The 26,667-nt window shown below is 38.6% G+C and overlaps 1 long non-coding RNA gene across 2 annotated transcripts; it reads left to right on the forward strand.

Moving 5' to 3' along the window:
- Positions 1–22,026: 22,026 nt before the first annotated feature.
- On the forward strand, positions 22,027–23,139 carry LOC145135837 (uncharacterized). Of its 2 annotated transcripts, none has more exons than XR_013720076.1 (4): positions 22,027–22,098; positions 22,180–22,502; positions 22,585–22,658; positions 22,838–23,139. It is a non-coding gene; the product is annotated as an uncharacterized LOC145135837 (long non-coding RNA). The 2 variants fall into 2 exon arrangements; XR_013720077.1 differs by having other exon boundaries at positions 22,991–23,139.
- The last annotated feature ends 3,528 nt before the right edge of the window (positions 23,140–26,667 follow it).

The following is a 26,667-nucleotide window of genomic DNA, read 5'->3' on the forward strand; positions in this document are numbered from 1 at the left end:
CACACGCCTCGACACTAGCCACAAGGTCTGTCACCCAAACACCGGCCAGACCATATGAGGGATCACTTCCAAGGTGTAACCAGTGTGGCTACCATCACACAGGAGCTTGCCGAATTTTACACTATAACAACTGCAACAGGAAAGGACATACCGTCCGTTTCTGTAAGGCCCCGACTCAGAACATCACTTCAACCACCAATACCAAGGTAAGTCCAGTGTGCTTCCTATGTGGCGAAACGGGACACTTCAAGAGAGACTGTCCAACTGAGAGGAATGACGGGGGAGCCGGAGGGGTGTGACAGACGAACCAGCAAGGGTAACAAAGAATCTTACTAGGACTTTTGTAATGTTCCCGACGACAAAACGTTTAAGTACCATATGTTTGTAATGAATTTGGTATGCTTGCTAAAATCACCGTCATTCTAAAAGTAGTTAAAATACTCTCTCGTTCAAATCAAACCAAAGACACTCATATATGACCTTAGGATCCTTACTTGTAAGCTGTGATGACATTGTACATACATCGGGATTAATTATAATCAAAATAGTAAAGACTTGAAACCAATAATTCGATCCTGACTCCTGTTCGATGTCTAGTAGTGGGATTAGGGTGGAGCCACCCACTCGACGATTTCACCAATATCAAATTTCATACGACGTGCATATACCGCTCGATCATAGAGTGACCTGTCAGAAATCATGATATAAAGTATCATTACCAGCTATCAGAACCCACTCACTACCAGTGCTAGTTGCTTTAGTACGAATCATCTGCAGTAAAAATAACATCGAACAAAACGGAGCACACCGAAAGGAAACACGAGATACTCTATCACCCTAATCAGCGTTTCTTACAAATACAGCTTAACACATGTTTTACCTAAAAAGATGTTGTTGTCACCATCCAATTTCGATTGGTGTAGCCCTCATCTTCCCGATTTAACGGCTACGAAAGGACCCTTCACCCAACCCACTGAACATCGAAACCTTCGTCTCCCATAAACACATCCAGCGTGGACCTCCAGGTCATCTCTCGCTGTGAAAACCCCAAAACACTCACCAGAGGAGTATCATACCTTTCGAAACCTTACCGCAAGTATTTCCAGGAGACCCTTCAAGCAGCAAATAAAGTTCAAGCACAGAAGCTTGGGACGAATACAGTTAGTCTACCACTACTACATGTATTGGCGAGGATAATGTATAACTAAGATTCTACGGACAGTGGATGTGTGATTCCGCCCTATTTCCTGTTCCTTTCCTGGTTGTGGACTTGGGGCAGAGTCACCCATCCAACTGCCTTGCCAACCTTAAATACATACGACCTATACGCGTAAGTTAATGATAGATGGACCAGGTACGAGTCCTACCGCAAACTTTGGGACAAGGTCACCCAGGAGTGCAAGTGAACGCCCTATCATCTGAATAAGTCTAGTCGTATAAACCAAACCCGTATGCTCCCTACCGATCTAATCAAACGAGAAACACTACTGCAGGCCCTATTGCAGCGCTCCGAGGTTGATAGATTGACCAAATATGAGCACCTTCTACCAAAGAAAACAGACAAGATGGAGAAGTTAACCGGGACGTACATCAAAGAGATTGTGCAACTGCATGGTGTACCAATATCCATTATCTCTGACCGAGATAGTAGATTCACCTCGCGGTTCTGGCAGTCCTTACAGAAATCTCTGGGAACTAGGCTTGACATGAGTACGGCCTACCATCCACAAACCAACGGGCAAACCAAGAGAACCATCCAGACATTGGAAGACATGTTGAGAGACTGTGTGATAGACTTTGGTAAAGCATGGGATACCCATTTACCACTTGTCGAATTCTCCTATAATAACAGTTATCACACTAGCATCAAGGTTGCACCATTTGAAGCCCTCTATGGCTGTAAGTGCAGGTCACCTCTGTGCTGGGCTGAAGTGGGTGACACGCAACTAGATAAGGGACAAGTCCCTAATAGCACCCTCACCGGCCCGGAGATAATAAGAGAAACCACAGAAAAGATCGTTCAAATTCGGGAAAGACTGAAAGCATCCCGAGATCGGCAAAAGAGTTACGCGGATAAGCGACGCAAACCCTTGGAATTCCAGGTCGGTGATCGAGTACTACTGAAAGTTTCCCCTTGGAAAGGAATGATACGTTTCAGTAAACGTGGGAAACTAAACCCAAGATACATCGGACCATCCAAAATCCTTGCCAGGATTGGCCCAGTGGCATACAAACTCCGATTACCACAAGAACTAAATCACGTGCATCCTACCTTCCGCGTATCAAACTTAAAGAAATGCCTATCCGACGAGACCCTCGTGATACCACTCGACGATATTGAAATAACGAGAGTCTCCACCTCGTGGAAGAACCGGTAGAAATCATGGATCGAGAGATAAAAAGAACAAAGCAAAGTCGTATTCCCATTGTGAAGGTCCGCTGGAACGCTAAACGAGGACCCGAATTCACCTGGGAACGCGAGGATCAGATGAAACAAAAATATCCACATCTCTTCCCAAATTCTCGAAGTCCCATTCAAAAAGCTAATTTCGGGACGAAATTCCTCCTAACGAGGGGATGATGTGACAACCGTCAAATTCTGGTCAAGTCAAAGTCAACAAGTCAAACCGATCAACTAAATTTAACCCTTGTATATTAGGGTTCACGTTAGGTAATTACTACTCAATGCACTATTTTAATGAGAAAACATCATTTGGAAAACTCGTGTGTTCGAATTTCTGTAGCCTTAATAATGCTAAACATTGAACCAAAACGATAACACACCATTGCACACTCATCGGGAGTGTGTACGACACTAGAACAAGGCTTAATATAGTGTAAGAACCTTGCGTTGCGAAGCCAAACACTCAAAAAGGTCACAAAAGAAATCTCTCCCAAATCTCTCTCTGTATGAGAAATCTCTCCAGGAATGTCAAATCTCCCCCAAATCTCTCCAAGAATGTGAAATCTCTCTCAAAATCTCTCTTAACTTTTTATAGTCTTTCGGGTCATCCCGACCCTTAACCGGGTCAAAACCGCTTAAAACGGCGTAAAAACGGGTAAAATACCCTTAAGGACCCGAAACCTACCTTATAGGGCCGAAGCCTCTTAGGGCCGAAAGTCCTCTTAGGGACCAAACCCTGCTGAACCGAAAGCTAGAAGACCGAACCCGAAGCCCCGGAACCGAACCTCCCTTTCGGGCCCGAACCTCGCATGAAGAACCGAAGCTACCTTTCGGTCCATTTCGCCTTCGTCCCATTTCGCTTCCTAGCCTACCTTCGCCTTCGGGCCCAGCAGCATCAAGGACCGAACCTCGGCCAGGACCGAGAGGTCTCGCAGAAAAGCTTTTTCTTCCCGGTTTTCGACTAGTTTTGCGTTCTAAGCCAGATTTTAATTATTTTAACGCGGGATTTTCACCCAAAACTTTATTTTAACATATAAGGCCCCATATTTATTAATTAATCACGTTTTTCGGGATAAATCTGTTGGATTAGTGTCTAAGTCCGTAACTATATTTGGTATGTACTTGACCCGAGTGTGCATGGTCCTTTTGGGTTGCCTTCACCAAAGCAACTTGACAAGGTAATTTGATATGAGAGAGAAGATATTATGGTTTATTAATATATTATAAGAATAATATATTAAAGGAGAAATCATATTTATTTAATTAGTATTAGTCGTAAATTAATTAGGAATTAATTTGGTGACTAAAAGAGATTAATTAAATAAAGGGGTATAAACTGTCAAATGTGTGATAGTTGAGTTTTGGGCTGAGAAACCTTATGGACTAAGAGGGAACGAAATTATGATGAGGGATCATCATATTTTCGTCCAAGGGCCTCATTCCAGAAGGTTCCTTGGGCTGCTTGGTGGCTAAGCTATCCATTAGGGTTTAGACTTAAACCCTAGCACCCTACAGTATAAATAGATGCCCTATGCTTCAATTTTAGGCCACTTGATTCCAAGGGAAACCCTAGGGCCGAAATTAGCATCCTTCCCCTCTCTCTCTTAATTGCCTTCTTGCTTCAAGGTGTTTGTGTTCCATTAGAGGCACTACAATTGTGGTGCTTGCTTTCAAGAGTTCAAGAGATCAAGGAAACTAGTTGTTATTGCAATATAACAACAAAGGTATGTCTTCTACACTTCTATATGATTTTCGAAAATTATAGAAGCATGCTAGGGTTTATTTTGTGTTCATATAGTTGTATGTCTTATAGTGAAAACATAGATCCAATTAGGGTTGCATGCACACATAGGATTGTTTGTATAAAACCTATCAGTGGTATCAGAGCCTTTGGTTTTTGTTTTCAATTTGATTTGATACATATTATGAATTTGACAAATTAGGGTTTATGGCAAGTAAACCCTAAGGCTTGGTGGTTTTCGAAAATAGGGTTAAGAAACCCTAGTTGGCGATTTTTTGTAGGGTTCTTAAACTTTTTTGCCTAGCCTCCAAATTTCGAAATTAGGGTTATGAAACCCTAGGGATTTCGAAAATCCCTTGCCCCCCAAGACAAGATCCCAAAATTTTAGGGATTTGGATAATGCCATCTTTGTGATTATCAACTTAATTGTTTAAACTAGATAATTGAAGATCTTGAATTATCCTTTCCATAAATTTCGAAATCTAGGGGATAAAAAGGATTAGGATAAATTAATTGTTTAATTTTATGATAATCCTTCATGATTTAATAATTTAAATTAATTGTTTAATTTTGATAATTATTAAATCAAAGATTTTTGGTGTTTAAAATTTTAAATTAAATTGTCTAATTTTCGAAAATTTTAAATGCAACAAAGACACTAGTATTTTAAAATGTTTTAAAATACACCCTTATACAATTATGATATTATAAGATTAATTATTATATATATGTATAAGAATAAGCTAGTCTTATCGCTAGTAGGCCTCATTCACGAAGCCAGTCTATAAGGTGGGTATAAGGTTGCTGCCTATAAAATGGCGCTTAATGGATGTACACTCACATCTACCGCTTGCTTGACTGGTTGATGGTCGTTAGCCGAACGGATAGGATAGGGCACTTAATTCCTCATTATAAGTATAATGGAAATATTAAAGTAACTACATTGTTTTACAAATTCCCACTCTTAGTTACTTTAGGGTAAAATGTGAAAATGATGCTATTCCATGGAATTACACTTTGTACCCCTGTCAAACGTTAGTGGAGCGTGCGTGGTTAACCAGCACACTAATTTGGGATTGACATTGGTGACAAAGGGTGGCTCGATGTCTTATCATAGATCAATGGAGCGTGCGTGGCTAACCAGCACATTGATTAGGTGATGAAGACATTGAGTGCACCATGATGATTCGCATGGTTATTCACAAACTTGTTTGCGATCCTCGGCATCCCAGTCGCAAATTTGAAGTGCATATCGAGATTTAAACATGCCATTGAAATGTTCAATGAATCTCAAAAGAAATCTAGGAATTTTCAAATACATTTAAAACTTAACCTATTTCGTTTTTCATGGTGAAAATTAGTGAATCGTCATTCACCTACCTTCAAATTATTTACTTTTAGATTACGGCATCCCTTTTCTAAGTTGTAAATAATGTTGTTGGATCCTAGCCCTAATTTCTCATGTGGGTGTTTAATTAGGGATTCATTCTAATCAAACTTTGTTTCTTTCTATTTCAGATGTCAAACGCAAACGCAAACAACAACACTTCTGGGTCATTCTCGTTGATGAACCTGTGTCAAAAAGTGACATTTGATGGCTCGAACTTCAACGAGTGGATGAGATACATTCGCATGATAACTCGTTATGAGGACAAAGAATATGTCCTAGACGAGAAGCTTGAAAGGATCAACCCAGAAGAAGCTACTCCTGAAGAGATGGCCGCCTTTGAGGCCCACGAGCGTGATGCAACGAAAGTTCATTGTATCATGTTGGCCACCATGAACCTCGAACTCCAAAAGTCCTATGAGGACATGTATCCATATGAGATGCATCAAGATTTGCTGGACAGGTACCACCAGAGCGCGAGGCAAGAGCGCTATGAGATCATCACCAACATGATCACCGCTAAGATGGGGAGTGGAGAATCCCTAACTGCTCATTTGCAAAGAATGCAAAGATATGTTGATCGTCTTCTCAAACTTAATGTTAAGTTTGATGAGGATTTGGCTATCGACATCATCCTCCACTCCTTGCCTTCCTGCTACAGCCAGTTCAGAATGACCTACCACATGAATAAGGAAGAGGTCACCCTAAGTAAGCTTCAAGGGCTCCTGAGGACAGCTGAGAGCAACCTCAAGGACAAATCTGTTGCATCATCCTCTACTGTAGCTGCTCCTGTGTTGGCAATTGGCCAAGGAAAGGGAAAGAAGAGGAAGGCTCCTTGCAAGAGCCACCATAAGGGTAAGACCCAAGATGGTTCCTCTTCTAGTGGGACCAAAGCAGGTTCTATTAAGCCCTCTTCTGACCCCAAGGAAGCAGAGTGCTTCTACTGCCACCAGAAGGGCCACTGGAAACGAAGCTGCCCTAAATATCTGCAAGATATTAAGGATGGGAAGATAAAGCCCACCTTTGCAGGTATGTATTTAATTAAATCTAATAACTCATCATTTGCTACTTCATGGGTTCTTGATACAGGGTGTGGTTACCACATTTGTTCTGATATGCAGGGCCTAAAAAGAAGTAGGGAAGTGGAGCATGGAAGGATAAGCTTGATCATGGGAAACAAGAAGTCTTCACCAGTAACCAAGATCGGAGTTTATTCCTTAGTGTTGAGTAATGGGTTAGGACTAGATTTAAATAATTGTTGCTATTCGCCAGATATGGCAAGGAACATCATTTCTTTTCATGGTTTGTTTAGACAAGGTTTCAGATATTCATTTGATAATAGTAATGGTTCTATTAATGCTTATTTGAATGGTGTCTTTTATTTCAATGCATTACCTTGTAATGGGATTTATGAATCTGTGTTAGTTATTGATAATTTAGGAAATGATGTTTTGAATATTGATTCGTCCACAAGTTTGGACAAAGCATGCTTGTGGCATTGTCGCCTTGGCCATGTGAACAAGAAACGCATAGCCCAACTCCAAAAGGATGGAGTCTTGGAGTCTTTCGACCTTAGGGACGATGACGTGTGTGAGTCTTGTTTACTTGGGAAGATGACCAAGTCACCCTTTACTGGCACATGTGAAAGGGGTGAGGGTGTATTGGATCTCATACACACAGATGTATGTGGACCCTTTAGATCCACCACAAGGGACGCTTGTCGCTTCTACGTGACTTTTACAGATGATTATAGCATATATGGATATATCTACTTAATCAAGCAGAAGTCAGAAACCTTTGAAAAGTTCAAAGAGTTCAAGAATGAAGTAGAGAATCAGTTGGGCAGGAAAATCAAGATGCTTCGATCTGATCGAGGGGGAGAGTACCTAAGTCTTGAGTTTCACGACTATCTGAAAGAGTGTGGAATAGTTTCACAATTGACGCCTCCTAGAACGCCACAATTGAATGGTGTGGCTGAGAGACGTAATCGAACCTTGTTGGACATGGTTCGCTCTATGATGAGTCGTGCTTCGTTACCAATCTCATTCTGGGGGTATGCCTTGGAGATTGCCGCCCATATCCTTAACTTAGTTCCCACCAAGAAGGTTACCAAAACACCTCACGAGATGTGGACAGGGAAAGCTCCCTCGTTAGCACATATCAAGGTTTGGGGTTGTGAAGCTTTCGTAAGACGAGAGACTCACGACAAGCTAGAACCTCGTAGTGAGAAGTGTTATTTCATCGGCTATCCACAGAAGTCTTTTGGTTATCTCTTCTATAGACCAAATGACAATGTTGTCTTTGTTGCTAGGAGAGGGGTTTTCAGAGAAAGAGAACTCATAAGCCAAGAAGACAGTGGGAGTCAAATTGACCTTGAAGAGCTTCAAGAGTCAGGAGAAGAAGGAACCTCTGACACTGGCATGCAACCTGAGGAGGAAACTCCTGTTGAACCTATTGACCAGTCCTTACCTCTTAGACGTTCAAGTAGAGTTATTGTTCCACCCCAGTTTTATGGTTTCCATATTACTACTGACGGGGATACGTTTATTAGTGATAGTACACTAGTGAATCTGGACGAACCTAACAGCTACAAGGAAGCCATGGCAGGCCCAGAGTCTGCTAAATGGAAAGAGGCAATGGACAGCGAGATTCAGTCCATGTATGACAACCAAGTTTGGAATTTGGTTGATAATGTACCAGGTCGTAAGACAGTCGGGTGCAAGTGGATCTTCAAGAAGAAGACAGACATGGATGGGAAAGTGCACACTTATAAAGCGCGATTGGTCGCGAAGGGCTTTACTCAAACTCCTGGAGTTGACTATGATGAGACCTTCTCACCAGTTGCGAAAATAAAGTCTATTAGGGTAATGCTTGCAATAGCTGCGTTTCATAATTATGAAATCTGGCAGATGGACGTAAAAACCGCTTTCCTAAATGGGAAGCTGGCTGAGGATGTTTACATGAATCAGCCAGAGGGTTTTGTCAATGCGAAGCATCCAAATAGAGTGTGCAAGCTTGAGAAATCCATTTATGGATTAAAGCAAGCATCTCGCAGGTGGAATCTTTGTTTTGACGAGAAGGTCAAAGAGTTTGGTTTTCTGCGAAATGAAGATGAGTCATGTGTATATGTCAAGGCCAGTGGGAGTATAGTGAGCTTCCTCGTATTGTATGTCGATGACATACTACTCATAGGAAACGACATCCCAACATTGCAGGAGGTCAAGTCCTGGCTTGGGAAGTGTTTCGCTATGAAGGACCTCGGAGAGGCTGCATATATTCTGGGAATAAGGATAGTGAGAGACAGAAGCAAGAGACTGATAGGACTCAGTCAGGATACATACTTGGAAAAGGTACTAAAACGTTTTAGTATGGAAAATTCCAAGAAAGGGGAGTTACCAATCCAATGCAATACCAAACTGAGTAAGACTCAGAGCCCGAGTACAGAGGCAGAGATAGCTGATATGAGCCGAGTACCTTACGCTTCTGCAGTTGGCTCGATTATGTACGCTATGACTTGTACTCGCCCTGATGTGGCTTTCGCTTTGAGCATGGTCAGTAGATATCAAGGGAACCCTGGTAGGGCACATTGGATTGCTGTCAAGAATATTCTTAAGTACCTACGAAGGACCAAGGAATGGTTTCTAGTCCTCGGAGGGAGTGATGACTTAAGGGTGCGAGGGTACAGTGACGCTAGTTTCCAGACAGATCGGGATAATTACCGATCACAGTCGGGCTGGGTCTTTACCCTGAATGGAGGAGCAGTGACTTGGAAAAGTTCCAAGCAAGAAACTGTAGCTGATTCAACGTGCGAATCAGAGTACATTGCGGCGAGCGAGGTGTCAAAGGAGGCTATATGGTTGAAGAACTTCATTGGAGACCTTGGAGTTGTGCCATCCATAAAGGAGCCCATGGAAATTTTCTGTGATAATGAAGGAGCGGTTGCCTTAACCAAGGAACCAAGGGATCATGGCAGATCTCGACATATCGACAGGAAATACCATTTTATTAGACATCGGGTAGAAGAGGGACTCCTCGTTGTGAAGAGGGTATCGTCAGAAGATAACCCAGCAGATCCCCTCACGAAGGGACTGAGTAGGGTTAAACATTTGCAGCACGCTAGGAGCGTAGGGCTGAAGGACGATATTAGTTTAGATTAGATAGGTAGGAAACTTGTAATGGATGATCATGTATTCAACATTTGATGATTAAATAAAGGTGTGTTATTTATAAGAAAGCTTCTATCTTGTGTTGATTATTTATCTATTGTTTCAATTTTGCATGTTTTGACTTCCTGAATAATAAGATTATTCGAACAGTCCACAATCGTTCATATGTTGGAAGTAGATATGAAGGAAGATTGTCATAAATTTGTTTGTAGATTGTCTGAAAAGTTTTAGACATAGCAAAGGTTTGCTGCAAAGTTTATGAGTGCTTATGAAATTTGTATTGAGCATTGGAATAGACCCACACTTGCTGGTATCACTTCATGAATGTTATCACAAGTGATCGCAAGATGATAATATCATATAATCTTTAAACCTAGAGATATGGTTATTGTTTGCTGGTTGATTATACATTGATAATGCGAAAACGCATCAGTAACTTGATGTTATAAAACGCATTATTGTGTGTGGTTTAACTAGTAAATGATAAAGGCATATTAGTCGACGTTTTTCTGTTCCTTTTATTCTATGAGAATAAAAGCGATATCTTGGCCACTTGATGATTTGGTTTGACTTATGTGCCGGGCCCGGTCAGGATGAAGTTGATGTGTTCAACTGAGTTCTATGTCGAACAAATCAGAGATCAAGAAATAAAATGCTAAACAATAAGTATTGTTAGCATGATATCTAGAACAGAGGATTATACGATCCCTTATCTAAAGGACAGATTATTGGTCAGAGTTGACAGCGGCTATTGAAAGCTACGATTGCTAATCGGATACGGAAGTCATATGTGAGATGTGGTTACTAGACTTATCCAAGTGGGAGACTGTTGGATTAGTGTCTAAGTCCGTAACTATATTTGGTATGTACTTGACCCGAGTGTGCATGGTCCTTTTGGGTTGCCTTCACCAAAGCAACTTGACAAGGTAATTTGATATGAGAGAGAAGATATTATGGTTTATTAATATATTATAAGAATAATATATTAAAGGAGAAATCATATTTATTTAATTAGTATTAGTCGTAAATTAATTAGGAATTAATTTGGTGACTAAAAGAGATTAATTAAATAAAGGGGTATAAACTGTCAAATGTGTGATAGTTGAGTTTTGGGCTGAGAAACCTTATGGACTAAGGGGGAACGAAATTATGATGAGGGATCATCATATTTTCGTCCAAGGGCCTCATTCCAGAAGGTTCATTGGGCTGCTTGGTGGCTAAGCTATCCATTAGGGTTTAGACTGAAACCCTAGCACCCTACAGTATAAATAGATGCCCTATGCTTCAATTTTAGGCCACTTGATTCCAAGGGAAACCCTAGGGCCGAAATTAGCATCCTTCCCCTCTCTCTCTTAATTGCCTTCTTGCTTCAAGGTGTTTGTGAGCCATTAGAGGCACTACAATTGTGGTGCTTGCTTTCAAGAGTTCAAGAGATCAAGGAAACTAGTTGTTATTGCAATATAACAACAAAGGTATGTCTTCTACACTTCTATATGATTTTCGAAAATTATAGAAGCATGCTAGGGTTTATTTTGTGTTCATATAGTTGTATGTCTTATAGTGAAAACATAGATCCAATTAGGGTTGCATGCACACATAGGATTGTTTGTATAAAACCTATCAAAATCTTATCCAAGATTTAGTGGGTAAAGTACAAGAGGTGGAGTGTTGACTTTTCCTTAGTTTATGACACAAGCAACCACCCACACCCATTCTATGACCAGTCACATCTCCCCACCATCCCTAGTCACTTCCTTGTACTTTTCCATCAATCATCAGGTCCTCCCACGTTCTAAGAGCTGGAGCAAATCAACCTCTCTCCTCATTTTCACTCACTTGCTCTCATTTCACCAAAAATCAAACACAAGTTTTCTCTCAAACTTTTCTCTCTATTTCGAGAATCCAAGGCTGATCATCAAGCTTTATTCTACTCTTGGTAAGTATAATTCATCCACTTTGTGATTATTACACTTCATTCTACTCCAATCATCGATTGCTTACACAAACTCCATCACTTTGATGTTAGATTCTCAAAAATATTCAAGGCATCTTCAAGTGTTCTTGAGTTGAACACTTCCCTTCTCCAACATTCATCTACTGAAATCACATAAGGTGAGTTCATACCCCTAAATTTTCATGTTTTCTTATGTTTTAAGGGGGGGAATACAAGTTAAAACACCAAGAACACAACTAAATTCTTCTAACAGCATTCATCAGAAACGTTGGACTCCATTCACGGACTGTTTTGGTCAACTTAAACTTTTTTATTTTCAAAACTGTACAAGGTGCAAGTATTTCAAGTTCTTAGCTTTAAAATGGATACTTGCACATCACCATAAGATTTTTCTACAATTTATGGTGATTTTTACAAAACTGCCTATCATTTCAAACATCAATCCGGACCAGTCTGTGATTATGGACTTTTTCACACAAGTTGGAGGTCATTAAAAATCATAATAAATTTATCAACAAACTAGACTCATTTCCCAAACTCTCAGAATTTACGGATTCTGATTTTGACCTTTGATGATTTTTCTACAAATTTTCTAAGAACAGTAATAGAAATTGTTAACAACAGAAAAATGCTATCAATTTTATTACACCTTGTAACATGTTGAGCGAGGTGTATATCTTTATGTGATTATATGTTATTGAATTATATGACATTTTGTCTTAGTATAAGGACATACAACAGTTAACAAATGGATTTTTGCTAGATAAAGCATAGAAATAACAAATTGTTATAATCAAAGTACATCCATTACATACAAACATTTGGATAAACTATGTTAAGTATAGTTTACATACATTACTACTACTACCCTTGTTTTGATAAACTATAATAGGTATGGTTTATGTTTCCATCAACACAACAAACACATTTCGGAAGGTTTTATTCCCACAGAAAAAGACTTTACACTCATGCACACCACACGTAAACTTGTTAACTTAAATTGTGAGACATTCTTCTCAGTACTCCTAGAGTACGGGTTAAAATTCCTGGTAGTTATAACCAGAGTCTCTTGTAGGGAGAACGTGATAGTTGTGTATAGATCTATATTGGGTTTGACACCCCACACCTTGCTGCTAGCTACAGTGGGACCTGCAGGTCTACGGGTGACAAATGTCATAACAATTTTCGGCGCCTGAGAAACGTCGTGGCAGGTTCATTCACTCATAAGTATGGTTATAGCGACTCACATAGGGAGTTAACAACACATAAAGTTTACGGGAATTTTTATAAATCAAAAGGGGTTTTATGTCGAATTAAAATCACTTTTATTATCAATAAGTACGGATATTACTATACACTTTCAGTCTTGGTATTTAAGACTACACAACATCCATTACGGATTTTCTCAACTTAAAAAGGGTTTTATGCCGATTTAAAACCACTTTTATATCTTTAAGTATGACAAATACTTGTTTATTCTCGGTCCTGGTATTTAGGACTACATAACTTTTATAAGGAAAATATTGGATTTTTCTTGGTAACATACAACTCATTACAAAGATCGGTTTTCAAACTCTTACTATCAAAAGCTTATGAACTCACCAACTTAATTGTTGACACTTTTTCAAAACTACTTGTATTCTCAGGAATTCAGTGAAACAGGAAATCAACAGCTTTTGAGGATGGGACGATAAATCGTCAAACAGTTCATTTTGTCATCATAATGTAATTGATTTGAATCATGTAAACCTAGGCTTTAGTGTAACTTTTTCAATTATATTTATGATTGGTTGTAATTACTTTGAGCACTATTATACTCGTTGTTGTGATACTATACATGAAGTCCTCCACCCCCGGACGTTTCCGCCATCCTTGGTTTGGGGGTGTGACAACGTAGTTAGTGAAGAGGGAATTCACGTGGACCCTTCCAAAATCAAGGCCATTAAGAACTGGTCAGCACCGAAGACACCTACAGAAATTCGTCAATTTCTAGGTCTCGCTGGCTACTATCGCAGGTTCATTCAAAACTTCTCCCGCATAGCGAAACCTCTTACAACACTGACCCAGAAGGGCGTGGCCTTTGACTGGGAAGAGAAGCAGGAGAGAGCGTTCGAAACGCTCAAGCGAGCCTTGTGCACCGCACCAATACTATCCCTCCCCGAAGGGATAGAAGACTTCGTTGTCTATTGCGATGCATCAAATCAAGGACTCGGATGTGTTCTGATGCAGCGAGGTAAGGTCATCGCCTATGCCTCAAGACAGCTGAAAACACACGAGGTCAACTACACCACACATGATCTTGAGCTAGGAGCAGTCGTGTTTGCTCTGAAGATCTGGAGACACTACCTGTATGGTACAAAAAGCACGATCTTTACAGACCACAAAATCCTACAACATATATTCGACCAGAAGGAGCTCAACATGAGACAACGACGGTGGGTCGAGCTACTCAGTGATTACGAATGCGAAATTCGTTATCATCCGGGTAAAGCCAACGTAGTAGCTGATGCCCTAAGTCGGAAAGAATATTTTGGTCGTAGAGTCAAATCTTTGACTCTAACTATCCATTCACACTTGTCCACGCAAATTAAGGAGGCTCAGCTCGACGCTTTGAAACCTGAAAATGTGGCGAGTGAAACCCTAAGAGGGATGGATAAGAATTTGGAAGTCAAGGGTGGCGGAGCCTTATACCTCGTGGATCGGATCTGGACACCAAAACACGGTGGTCTCAGAGACTTGGTCATGACCGAGGCACACAACACTCGTTATTCTGTCCACCCAGGTTTAGATAAGATGTATCTGGATCTGAAAAAGCTATACTGGTGGCCTAACATGAAAGCAGATATTGCTACCTTCGTAAGTAAATGCCTTAGTTTCGCCAAGGTCAAGGTCGAATACCAGAAACCCTCCGATCTTATACAACAACCAGAGATACCGGAATGGAAGTGGGAGCGGATCACTATGGACTTCATAACCAAGTTGCCCAAGACAACGGGTGGACTTGATACCATATGGGTCATCGTCGACAGATTGACCAAGTCCGCACACTTCCTGCCTATCAAAGAAACAGACAAGATGGAGAAGCTTACAAGAATCTACATTCGGGAGATTATACGACTGCACGGTGTTCCCATATCCATTATCTCGGACAGAGATAGTAGATTCACTTCGAGGTTCTGGCAGTCGCTACAAAGTTCCCTAGGAACTAGGCTGGACATGAGTACAGCCTACCATCCACAGACCGACGGACAAAGTGAGAGAACTATCCAAACCTTGGAAGATATGTTGCGAGCCTGTGTGATCAACTTTGGGAAGGCATGGGATACTCATTTACCCCTTGTCGAATTTTCCTACAACAACAGTTATCACACGAGCATAAAGGCTGCTCCATTCGAAGCCCTCTATGGCCGAAAATGCAGATCCCCTCTGTGCTGGGCTGAGGTGGGTGATACCCAGTTAGCTAAAGGACGAGTTCCTGAAAGCACTCTCATAGGTCCGGAGATCATTCGGGAAACGACAGAGAAGATCGTTCAGCTTCGTGAACGATTGAAAGCCTTTAGAGACCGACAAGAAAGCTACGCTGATAAGCGAAGGAAACCGTTGGAATTCCAGGTGGGCGACCGTGTTCTATTGAAGGTCTCACCCTGGAAGGGCTTGATACGCTTAGGAAAGCATGGAAAGCTAAATCCAAGGTACATAGGACCTTTCGAGATTCTTGCAAGAATCGGCCCCGTAGCTTACAAACTTAACTTGCCACGTGAACTCAGTAACGTACACTCTACTTTCCACGTCTCGAACTTGAAAAAGTGTCTGTCTGACGAGACTCTTGTAATCCCACTCGACGAGATCGAGATCAACGAGAGCCTCAACTTCGTAGAAGAACCTGTAGAGATCATGGACCGGGAGGTCAAGCAAACGAAACAAAGCCGTATCCCGATAGTGAAGGTTCGCTAGAACGCCAAGCGAGGACCTGAATTCACTTGGGAGCGAGAGTATCAGATGAAACTGAAATATCCTCATCTTTTTACTTAGTTATTTGTAACTACTTATTTGCTTAAATTCTAATTTCGGGACGAAATTCCTTCTAACGGGGGGATGATGTGACAACCCGAAATTTCTATTATGTACAACCTCTCACTTCAATAAGAGTCAGAACAGTTTCTGCTAACTTTCAGGCTTTTTGGATTAAGTTCTAGTGTTTTAAAGTTAGTAATTCAGGAGACGACAGGAGAGAGGATGCCCTAGGGTTTATTGTGCAACAATAATGTCCCAAAACTCCAAGAGTTTGGAGTTTACGGCCTAAACAAATGTGTTTACGGCCGTAAACCCTAAAAGGGGGTATAAATATGACACTTAGTCAAATTTTACCACTTTTCACATTTTCAAGATCCAAAACCAAGTTCTCTCTCAAGTATCATCCAACATTTCTTCAAGATTTTCAACTTGTAAGTGTTTCTAGCCCTAATAAGTTGATATCTACCCTAATCTAGTGATCTAACATGATTCCATCCGTGAAATCATTCCAAAAGTGTAGATCTTCAAGTTTCACCAAGAACACCAAGAACACACACTAGTGTTCTTGGACTTTTAGCACCTTTTCAAGCTTCTACCTAGTAAGTACTCCTACCCTAGTGTGTTATAAGGCTTGTTACACTTCTAAACATCAAGAAAACACCCAAGAAACAAAGGATCAAAGGTGTTTACGGTCCAAGAACACCTTGGACCGTAAACCCTATTAAGGGTGCCAAAGTGTGCCCTAGTTGCTTCTAAGCCTTGGAAACTAGTCTAGACCCCCTTCCTTAATGTGTTTAGTACTTGAAAACATCAAAAGACCATAAATCATTTGGGTTTACGGCCGTAAACCCAAAGACAAATGGTCCAAGGACCGTAAACTCCCTAAAGGAGTGAAATGGTGCCCTAATCTCTTCCTAAGGCTTAAACATGAAGTAGGAATGCTTCTTGTGATCTTTAAGGCTTCAAAACAAAAAATGGTCAAAGAAATATGAGTTTACGGTCTTAAACTCATGGGTTTACGACCGTAAACTCAAGGAGTTATGGTCATAAAACCGTAAACTCCAAGGGAGTTTACCCTTGAACCCCAAACTCAATAGCAAGGTCCTACCACCCTTAGATGCAATCCTTATGACTTATAGCACTTAAATCAAGTGTTTTACATGTCTTAGGATGTCTTAAACTTGGTTAATTAGTTGTTTTATGACTAATTGGATACATATATGTGATTATATGTTAACTAGGATCATTGTGTGTGTACAAGTCTTCACTTGACACTTCGGATCCTACATTATTCAGTTCATCCACAACCACCCACTATATGTGAGTTCATACCCCTTAATCAATCTTTTAAGTGATTTTAAATGCTTTCATGGGGGGGGGGAATATAAGTAGAAAACAGGAAGTTATAGAATCAATCACATGTGATTTATAACTGTGTTTTCAACCAACTGATTTCACATACTTCAAAATGTGATAAATACAATAGTTTTCGGTTGTTTTATACTTTGTTATCAAATGATTTACTTTTGAATTATTTTATAAACTGACATCAAGTCATCATTATTTATTGTTCAAAACTCTTAAATGTTTTACAAAACCTCTTTCAATTTATTGTTAAAAACCATATCTATACACTTATCTTTCATATACATATGTATTGATATGAGAGCTTTCATTCTTTCTTCAGTTCCAACACTCTTGTGTAGCAAGGGTGTATAAACCTACTTGGACATTCAATTTACATTCCAGTAAACTATTATAGGTATAGTTTAGGGGATACAAACTATTATTCCTATTACAAGGAATTACACAAGAGTCAGTTCATTCATGAGTCTATACTAATAAATTACATACAATATGAAGAGATACTATTACATGGATACTATTACATAGATACTATATGATGAGATACTATTACATGGATACTTTTACATGGATACTATTATATATGTACGGGACTAACCATTCTACACCCAACTGTTAGCTACAGAGGGAAAATGCACATCGACGGATATCTACGGTTAATACTATTCGGCAATTACTATGCCGTGTTTATCCTAGTACCAAAGGATAATACTTAAATGATTATATAATTTCCCTTTTACTTTTATTTTGTGACACATTCACATAAACGATGAGGTAGACTATATATTTTTAATAATAGTCGCACATGGGAAAAACTTTCATTGATATAGAAATGCAACTTTCAAAGCATTCAGGTCTTGGTAGAAGACTACCTTTTATACTAGTAGGAAATATGGGATTTTCTAGGGTTTTCACACTTATACTAAATGTTTTATTAAACATTTACAAGTCTTTCATAACAGCTTTTCAAATCAATGACACCATAATACTTATGAATTCACCAGCTTTATGCTGATCTACACTTTCAAAATAACTTGTATTCTCAGGTCACCAGTAGACAGGTACGATGACCAGGTTTTGAGAAGACGGAGCACAAACAAGACATCGTCTTTTATTTTGATTACATATTTTGGTGTCTTATGACTATGAAAGAACATTCATGTATTAAAACTTTACTTTTAATGCAATGGATGATGTTTTTGCTTGTTTACTACTTTGCACTGTTATGATACTTTACATGACGTCCTCCACCCCTGAACGTTTCCGCCGTTCTTGGTTTTGGGGTATGACAAGGGTGACTTGGTCATCTTTCCAAGTAAACAAGATTCACAAGTGTCATCCGATCTTAAGTCGAATGACTCCAAAACTCCAGCCTATTGGAGTTGGCCTATGCGCTTCTTGCTAACATGTTGAAGACGACAATGCCATAAGCATGCCTTATCCACACCATTAGAAAAATCAATGTGCAGCACATTATTTCCTATGTTGTCTAGAACCATCTCAGTTTCATATACACCATTAGAAGGCAATCCTTTAAAATAAAAAGCATTATTATTAAAAGCATTAATAGCACCAATTTAATTATCAAATGAAAAACTAAAACCTTGTTTATACAAAACATGAAAGGAAATAATATTTCTCGCCATTTCAGATGAATAGCAAGAATTATTCAAATCTAATTCTAACCCACTACTAAACAATAAAGAATAAACTCCAATCTTGGTGACAAGTGAAACCTTCCTATCCCCCATGATCAAGTTCATCTTCCTGTCTTCCACATCCTTACTTCTTTTTAGTCCCTGCAAATCAGAACAAATGTGAAATCCACAACCTGTATCAAGGACCCAAGAACAAGAACGTGATGAGATATTAGATAGAAGAGTATAAATACCTACATGGGTGGCCTTAACCTTCCCATCGTTGACATCCTGCAACTATTTGGGGCAACTTTGCTTCCAGTGCCCCTTTTCATGACAATATAAACACTCTGGTTCCTTAGGAATGGTAGAGGGAGCAGCAGAACCAACTTTGGTCCCACTAGAAGAGGATCCATCAAGAGAATATCCCTTGCGACTCTTAGAGGGAGACTTCATCTTCTTCCTTTTCCCATGTCCAATTGCCAAGACAGGGGTAGTAGCAGTAGGAGTAGGAACAACATTTTTACCTTTGAGACTACTTTTAGCAGTCCTCAAAAGGCCTTGAAGCTTACTAATAGTGACCTCCTCCTTCTTCATATGATAGGTCATTCGGAACTGATCATAACATGGAGGTAAAGAGTGTAGAATGATATATATGGCCAACTCTTCATCGAAGATCACATTCAAGTTCAGCAAGAGGCCCACAAACCTTTTCATGGAGGCGACGATTTTATACATCTCTTGACGAGCACTCTGATGGCATCTTTCCATCAGTTCTTGGTGCGTCTCAAAAGGGTAGAAGTCCTTATAGGACTTTTGGAGTTCAGCTTTTATAGTGGCCAACATGATACAAGACACGTTGGTGGTATCCTTCTCATGAGTCCTAAACTCAGCGATCTCCTCAGGAGTAGCAGAAGACTCATCAATTTCCTTAAGCTCTTTGTCAAGGACATATTCCTTGTCCTCCTAATGAGTAAGCATCCTGATGCTCTTGATCCATTAATTGAATTTGGAACCATCAAAGATAACTCTCCCATAAAAGTTCATTAGGGAGAAAGAGCCAGTAGGGTTTGAGCCAGAAGCAGTGTTGGAAGACATCTGAAAAAGAAAGACAAAGTTTAGATTAGATAAGAGTCCTTAATATAAAACCCAAATGAAATATTAAGGCTAGGCCCCAACACAATCTTTTACAAGTTGGAAGAGGGATGCCGTAATCCAATTGCAAAATATTTGAAGGTAGGTAAATGACTATTTACCAATTTCCACCATGAAAAATGAAATTGATTATTAGGTTTTAATTGGATTGAAATACCTAGATTCATTTGAGATTCATTGAACTTTTCAGTGGCATGTATAAATCTCGCTTATGCCCTTCAAGTTTATGACTGGGATGCCGAGGATCACAAACAAGGTGTGAATAACCATGCAAATGTGCTTGGTACACTCGATGTCATTTATCACCTAAGCAACATGCCGGTTAACCACACACGCTCCATTGATCTATGACGAACATCAAGTTAACCTTTGCCACCCTTACTAGTCCAAGTTAGTGTTCCGGTTAACTACACACGCTCCACTAACGACTTGGCAAGGTACAAAGTGGAATTTCATGGATTAGCATCAATTTCACATTTTTCCTAAAGTAACTAAGATTGGGAATTTAATAAAAGTTTAGTTACTTTATAATATTCATTATACTTTTAACGAAAATTATTGTCCTATTCTACCCGTTCGGCTAACGACCCTCCACTAGTCAAGGAAGCGGTGGGTGAGAGTGGACACCCATTAAACCACCATTTTATAGGCAGTAACCTTATACCTCTCTTATAGTCCGGCTTCGTGAATGAGGCCTACTAACGGTATGACTGACTTTTCTTATATATATATATATATATATATATATATATATATATATATATATATATATATATATACTATCTAACTATTTCTATAAATAGATTCAGTATAATAATAATATTTTATTAAGACGTTCAACTCTCTGAGCTTAATGTACAACCAATCATTAATATAATAATATTATAATTTAAATTGTACAAACATTTAAACTAAAAGTGCAAGTAACTAATTCTTGCATGTTTACGTCTCACAACATCAACTTTGACTTGGACTCTCTATATTTCCTTCTTTTACTCTTTTAGCTCTTATTATCCTAAATTAAAATCCCTATCAGTCCGCCAAAGCTGAAATTCAAATGGCACATCACAATAGATTAAACCACGTAATCTCTCAAACCCTATCGACTCCTCTCTAAAATTCAAACGAACTTCACTACCATCTCACAGCCATCAGTCTCCTTATCTCCGGTGGTGCTGCTTCTTTAGTGTGACAAGTATTGTTGTTTGTGTTGGACCTGTGAGCTTTTCTTTACTCACCATCGTATCTTCACTATCAAAAACTCCATACCATCTCATCTTCATGCACCACCGTCACAACCCATCACCACCACCATGTTTCTCACCACGAGTCACGACCTTTTTCCTTCCTAACCATTGTTGTGCTTGTAGGTTTTCTGCTTCTTATCAGTCTCCTTATGGCCGTGTTGTTGGATTTATGCTGCCAAATCTGGCTGAAGTAAGTTATATGTAAAACTCTTAGATCTCTTATTTTGATTGTGATTTCACTCCTAATTAGCTTTATTGTACACAATATTTTTTGTATCGATTTTTCAATAGTTGATTATTTGCGTAAACGAGAGAAGAAATTGATGTGATTTCACTGCTAACTAGGTTTCACATGGATGATGAAGCATTATAGTAGCAAAAGAATAAATGGAAATAGAACAAGTGTCCGTGGAAGACTCCATTTGTGGAATGGAATGGGTTTTTAGTTTTTTTTTCGAACTCATTTATTCTGTATCTTATTATATATCTGAAGCTTGAGCATCTTTAGTTTGATTAAGAGTTTTTTTTTAAATTTTACATACAATCTAAGGTAAAATTATGTTTTGGATATATAAAAAAACTAATTTTGAATTTTCTAGGTATATTAAATCATTGATTTTATCACAATATTTATCATTTTCCACCAGGTTCAAAGAAATCTTTCTACCTATTTATCTATCAATTTAGGGTTTTAATATGCCTTCTTCTGAAACAAGGGATTCATCGTTTGGTACCATTCTCCAAATGGTCCTGAGGCATAAATGAAGATGATGGAAGGTGATATCTTTAATGATTTCGTGACATATGCTTATGGATAAGGGTGACAGATTTACTCATTATTGATATGTTGCATTCAATTTTGTTTTTTTGGAAGTTGAGGTTTTGGTTTATTTTAACATGTTGCATAAGATTGTTTGTGCTCCTCTTTTGGTTATATATATGTTCATCTTTCTTAGCTAATTATGGTATGTACATTAACTCTTGTCACGAGACATCTCCACAACTCCACACATCAACAGATTGAAGATGTAAGTGCTCTTATGCTAATGATTTTGAAGTTGTTTTATTATTTTAATTAAGTGGTTAAATCTTTTCATCTTATTTTTTAGCCTGCAGCGGTCATCAAGTTGTGATCCCCTACCTTTCGAATACCCAATTCAATGACCCAATGACTGAGAAACTGGTTAGCCTTTTTGTTTTTTTATTAATTTCATGTTTTTTCATTTCTTCATTTTTTGGGTTTAAAGTAGATCCTAAAATGCATGATTCAAAGGGAAAAAAATAAAGAAATAAAACTTGACTATGGTATGGACATTACGTGCTCCTCTTTTGGTTATATATATATATTCATCTTTCGTAGCTAATTATGGTATGTACATTAACTCTTGTCACGAGACATCTCCACAACTCCACACATCAACAGATTGAAGATGTAAGTGCTCTTATGCTAATGATTTTGAAGTTGTTTTATTATTTTAATTAAGTGATTAAATCTTTTCATCTTTTTTTTTTAGCCTACAACGGTCATCAAGTTGTGATCCCCTACCTTTCGAATACCCAATTCAATGACCCAATGACCGAGAAACTGGTTAGCCTTTTTGTTTTTAATTAATTTCATGTTTTTTCATTTCTTCATTTTTGGGTTTAAAGTAGATCCTAAAATGCATGATTCAAAGGAAAAAAGTTTGTCCACATTGATATAACCGGGTCATGTTCAATATTTCTTCATAAAACTTGAGTATTTTTTTTTAATTTTCTGAGTTTCAGATTGATAAGCTTAAGAAAGCATGTGAGGTTGGTTTTTGTGAATTAGATGACTGAAAAGTGCGTTCTACTAATGGAAGCAAGTAAATTGTTTTTTCCTATGGGTTCAAGTTATATCCATAAAAGTGACAGGTTTTTGTTTTTATTTGTGTTCAGTTTATCATAATGCATCGAGCCTGAGATGCAATTTGGTCTCTTGAATATGGGTCGTCATGCCACTTAGGTACCAAATTTGTTTTCATTCTACCGATTTTTTTTTCTGGGCAATCATAAGCATACAGTTTTTTTATTATTCTTATCTATTATTTGGGATTTAATGCGATTATAAGATTATTTGCAAAACTGATAGATGTTGTAACCCATACCCTTCCTTTGGCATTGTGAGATATTCTTTTAAATTTTGTTATATATCAATTCGACATTTCCATTATATTTTATTTGCCGCCAAATTATGACTTACCTCATTTAGAACTTTGAAAGAAAATAATCATTATCTGACGAAAAGAAACTAATTGCCAGAAAAAAAAACTGTTCGCAACCCGCCGCTTTGCGCGGGCAGACGGCTAGTATCTATATATCTATATATATATATATATATATATATATATATATATATATATATATATATATAATTATTAAACTTTTAATATTATAATAGTATAAGGGTTGAATTTTAAACTTTTTAAATTCTAGGGTTCGAATTAAAGTATTCATAAGTGTGACTTTACAAATTACAAAACTTGGGGGCAAGTTTTGAAACTCTTCAAAACTTTTCATTTCCATAAATTATGAGTTTAATGACTTTTAAAGAAAAAGAATTTTCATTTTCCATAACTTGAGGACAAGTTATGGAGTTAATTAAAGGCATTTTGATCAATATTTTAATTAACAAAATTATCAAATAATTTATCTATGATCAAGTTAAACTCATAAGTCAAGATAATTCATATCAACAATTTGCAAGAAATTAGTCTAATCATATAAACTAATACATATCGTGAAATTTTGACAATAATGTTTTAATTGGATAAGCATGATTACTACCATATCAACAAAACAGATTTCATGTTTCAAAAAATAGTCTGTGGTAATGATCTTTATCAAATTCTGGCCAAAAACTCTAAATTCTGCATCCAAAGCCATCAACTTGACGAGTCAGCCAGTGGACTCGGCGAGTTCATCAGTCGGAAGCGAGAAGATTGATTTTTTCAACATTGAAAACTAATAAGCATCAAGTATAACATAAAACAATCCTAGGCTCTGATACCACTGATGGGTTTTGAGCACTCTAACAACCTTATGGTGCGCATGCAACCGTAGATTCTTTGGATCTATGTTTTCTCTAATTATACATGCAATTTGATTTTCCAAAGCATTCATCCTAACTAGCATACAATAGAACAAAATAACTAGTTAGATAACTTACCTCTTAGTAGGACTTGTCGTTCTTGGCCTTCAAAACCTTTAGCACCTCAAATGTGATGCCTCTAATGTGTCACAAACACCAAGTGAAAAAGGAGGCTTGAGAGAATAACCTAATTAACACAAATCGATCTACACTCTCCAAGAATGTATGTGGTAACGGATTTTGGGTCTAGGGGGTTCTATTTATAGTGTGACAAATGCTAGGGTTACATCCATGCAAGCCCTAATGCACCATGACTCTTCATCTTACTTAGGCTCCATGGGTTAATCTCCATGGACTATCCATGTTGGTTTATGTTGAATCATAAAAAGTGACCCTCTTGAACTTCAGTTACCGCAAACTCTTCAGTTACCGCAGCCATCCAGCACCCGCACTCAACTTCTTCATCAGCAACCGCAACCAGAGTCTCTTCCTACCGCAGTCACTTTGCTAGATTACTTTACTTGTCTTTATTGTAATACACTCTATTGTCCAATATGCATTGCATGGCTACTCATAGAGATGTAATCTAGTGTACTTCATGAGTCTCTATAAATAAGAGCTCATTCTCTTGTATTCAATACGGATAACTCACGAATCTATTCTTAATACATTTCTCTAAAGTTATCTTTTCTGTTTCTCTATCTTATTACTCATCCCTTCTTACTCTCAAATATTACTAGAATACAACTGATTATAACCTCTCTTCAGAGCAATTCTTTTGTGACTTAATCACTAAGTTTGATCTTCCTTATTAACTCGGTTTGAATGCATTCCTTGTTATGAATCAACTTATGTGTATACTTGATATAACAATTGTTGTCATTTCCATTTCTTTACATTTCCGCAACTAACTCTCTAACTAGTTAACTCTAACTTATTAATATTATTTTTGAGCTTTTAGATCGTTCGAGATTAACTATTCCGTAATCTACTTGTTCTAACGTTTTGTTCAAGTGTGTCTCTAAGTTTTTCTCTCAACAATTGGTATCAGAGCCATAGTGGTTGCTTTTTGAAAACAGAACTCTGATTTTTCAAAGGGCCTTCTATACCACTAAAGCTCATTTCTTCAAAAAAATTTCAAATGGCACAATCGTTATATCTGAATGTTTCCAACAATGTTGGTGGTTCTAACCGAGCCCCAATACTGGTAGCAAATGAATATCATCACTGGTCACAAAGAATGGAAAGATACCTAAGGAGACTTGGTAGAGATGTATGGCGATCCGTAGAAGAAGGACCACATGTCCCAATCCTTACACCAGTCCAAACTGACGGCGCTACAACCAGACTAGGAGGAGGTCAACCAGTCATGAACCGTCCCACCAAGGATGATCAAGATAAAATGAAAAAATGATGTTGTTGCTTTTTATGAAATCTCCTGCGGAGTTGCTCCTGACAACTTCGATATTATCATAAATTGCAAATCAGCAAAAGAGATCTGGGATGTTCTCAAGAACTTGTATGAAGGCTCTAAACAACCACAAGACAAGAAGCTTACTACCGCACTCAATGAGTTTAACAACTTCAAAGCTCATACTGGCGAAAGTTTGTTAGACTCCTTCAAAAGGTTCAACCTGATAGTCACCAAGTTATCCAATGCAGGCACCATCCGCAGTAACCATGAAACAAATCTTCAGTTTCTTAATGGTTTGGGAAGACATTGGACTACGGCTAAGATGATAGTCCAAGGCGATAGAAAGATTCACTCTTTGTCACTCTACAAGCTCTATGGAGAGCTGCAAGCACAAGAATCCACCGTACTCAAAGACTGTGCTGACTTCGGAGGACCACTTGCTCTCAAAGCACAAGCTCCACCGTAGTCACCTCACTCTTCCTTGTATGACACTTCACCGCAGTCATACGAAGCTGACTCAGAGTATGACGATGAAGAAGAATTTCAGAAGGCTATTGCTCTGGTTAGCCAACAGTTCAACCGTCTACCACCTCCCTCCTTCCGCAAGAATCAACAGTTAAAAAAACCTTCATTCAACCGTAACTTCGGTTCCCAGAATAAGCATCCTCGATATCCCAAAATTTCTCATCCACCACCGCAATCTCAAAATAATCAACCAAAGGAGGTACCGCAGTCTCCTCAAACCACTGACTCCGGTACTCCCTCAGAAGACAAAACTGATGTTGTAATTTGTCACAAATGCAACAAAGAGAATCACTTTGCAAGAGATTGTAAGGCCAATGTAGTAAAAGACAGAGCATTCTAACTTAGAATGGCTCAAGAGTTGGAAGATAAGGAAAAGGCAAGGGCATACGAAACCCATGTCAAAAGAGACCATCAAGTTTGGTCATCCGAAGACGAAGATGAAGCCATCAGCAATGTCAAAGGAGAAGGGAAAATATGCATGCTGGCAACTGCGGATGATGATGGGTCTACATTGCTGAACAAGAACTACTGCTACATGGCAAAGGA

Source organism: Lactuca virosa, chromosome 9 (assembly GCF_052849685.1).
Source record: "Lactuca virosa cultivar CGN04683 chromosome 9, Lactuca_virosa_CGN04683_v6, whole genome shotgun sequence".
NCBI classification, from domain to species: Eukaryota; Viridiplantae; Streptophyta; class Magnoliopsida; order Asterales; family Asteraceae; genus Lactuca; species Lactuca virosa.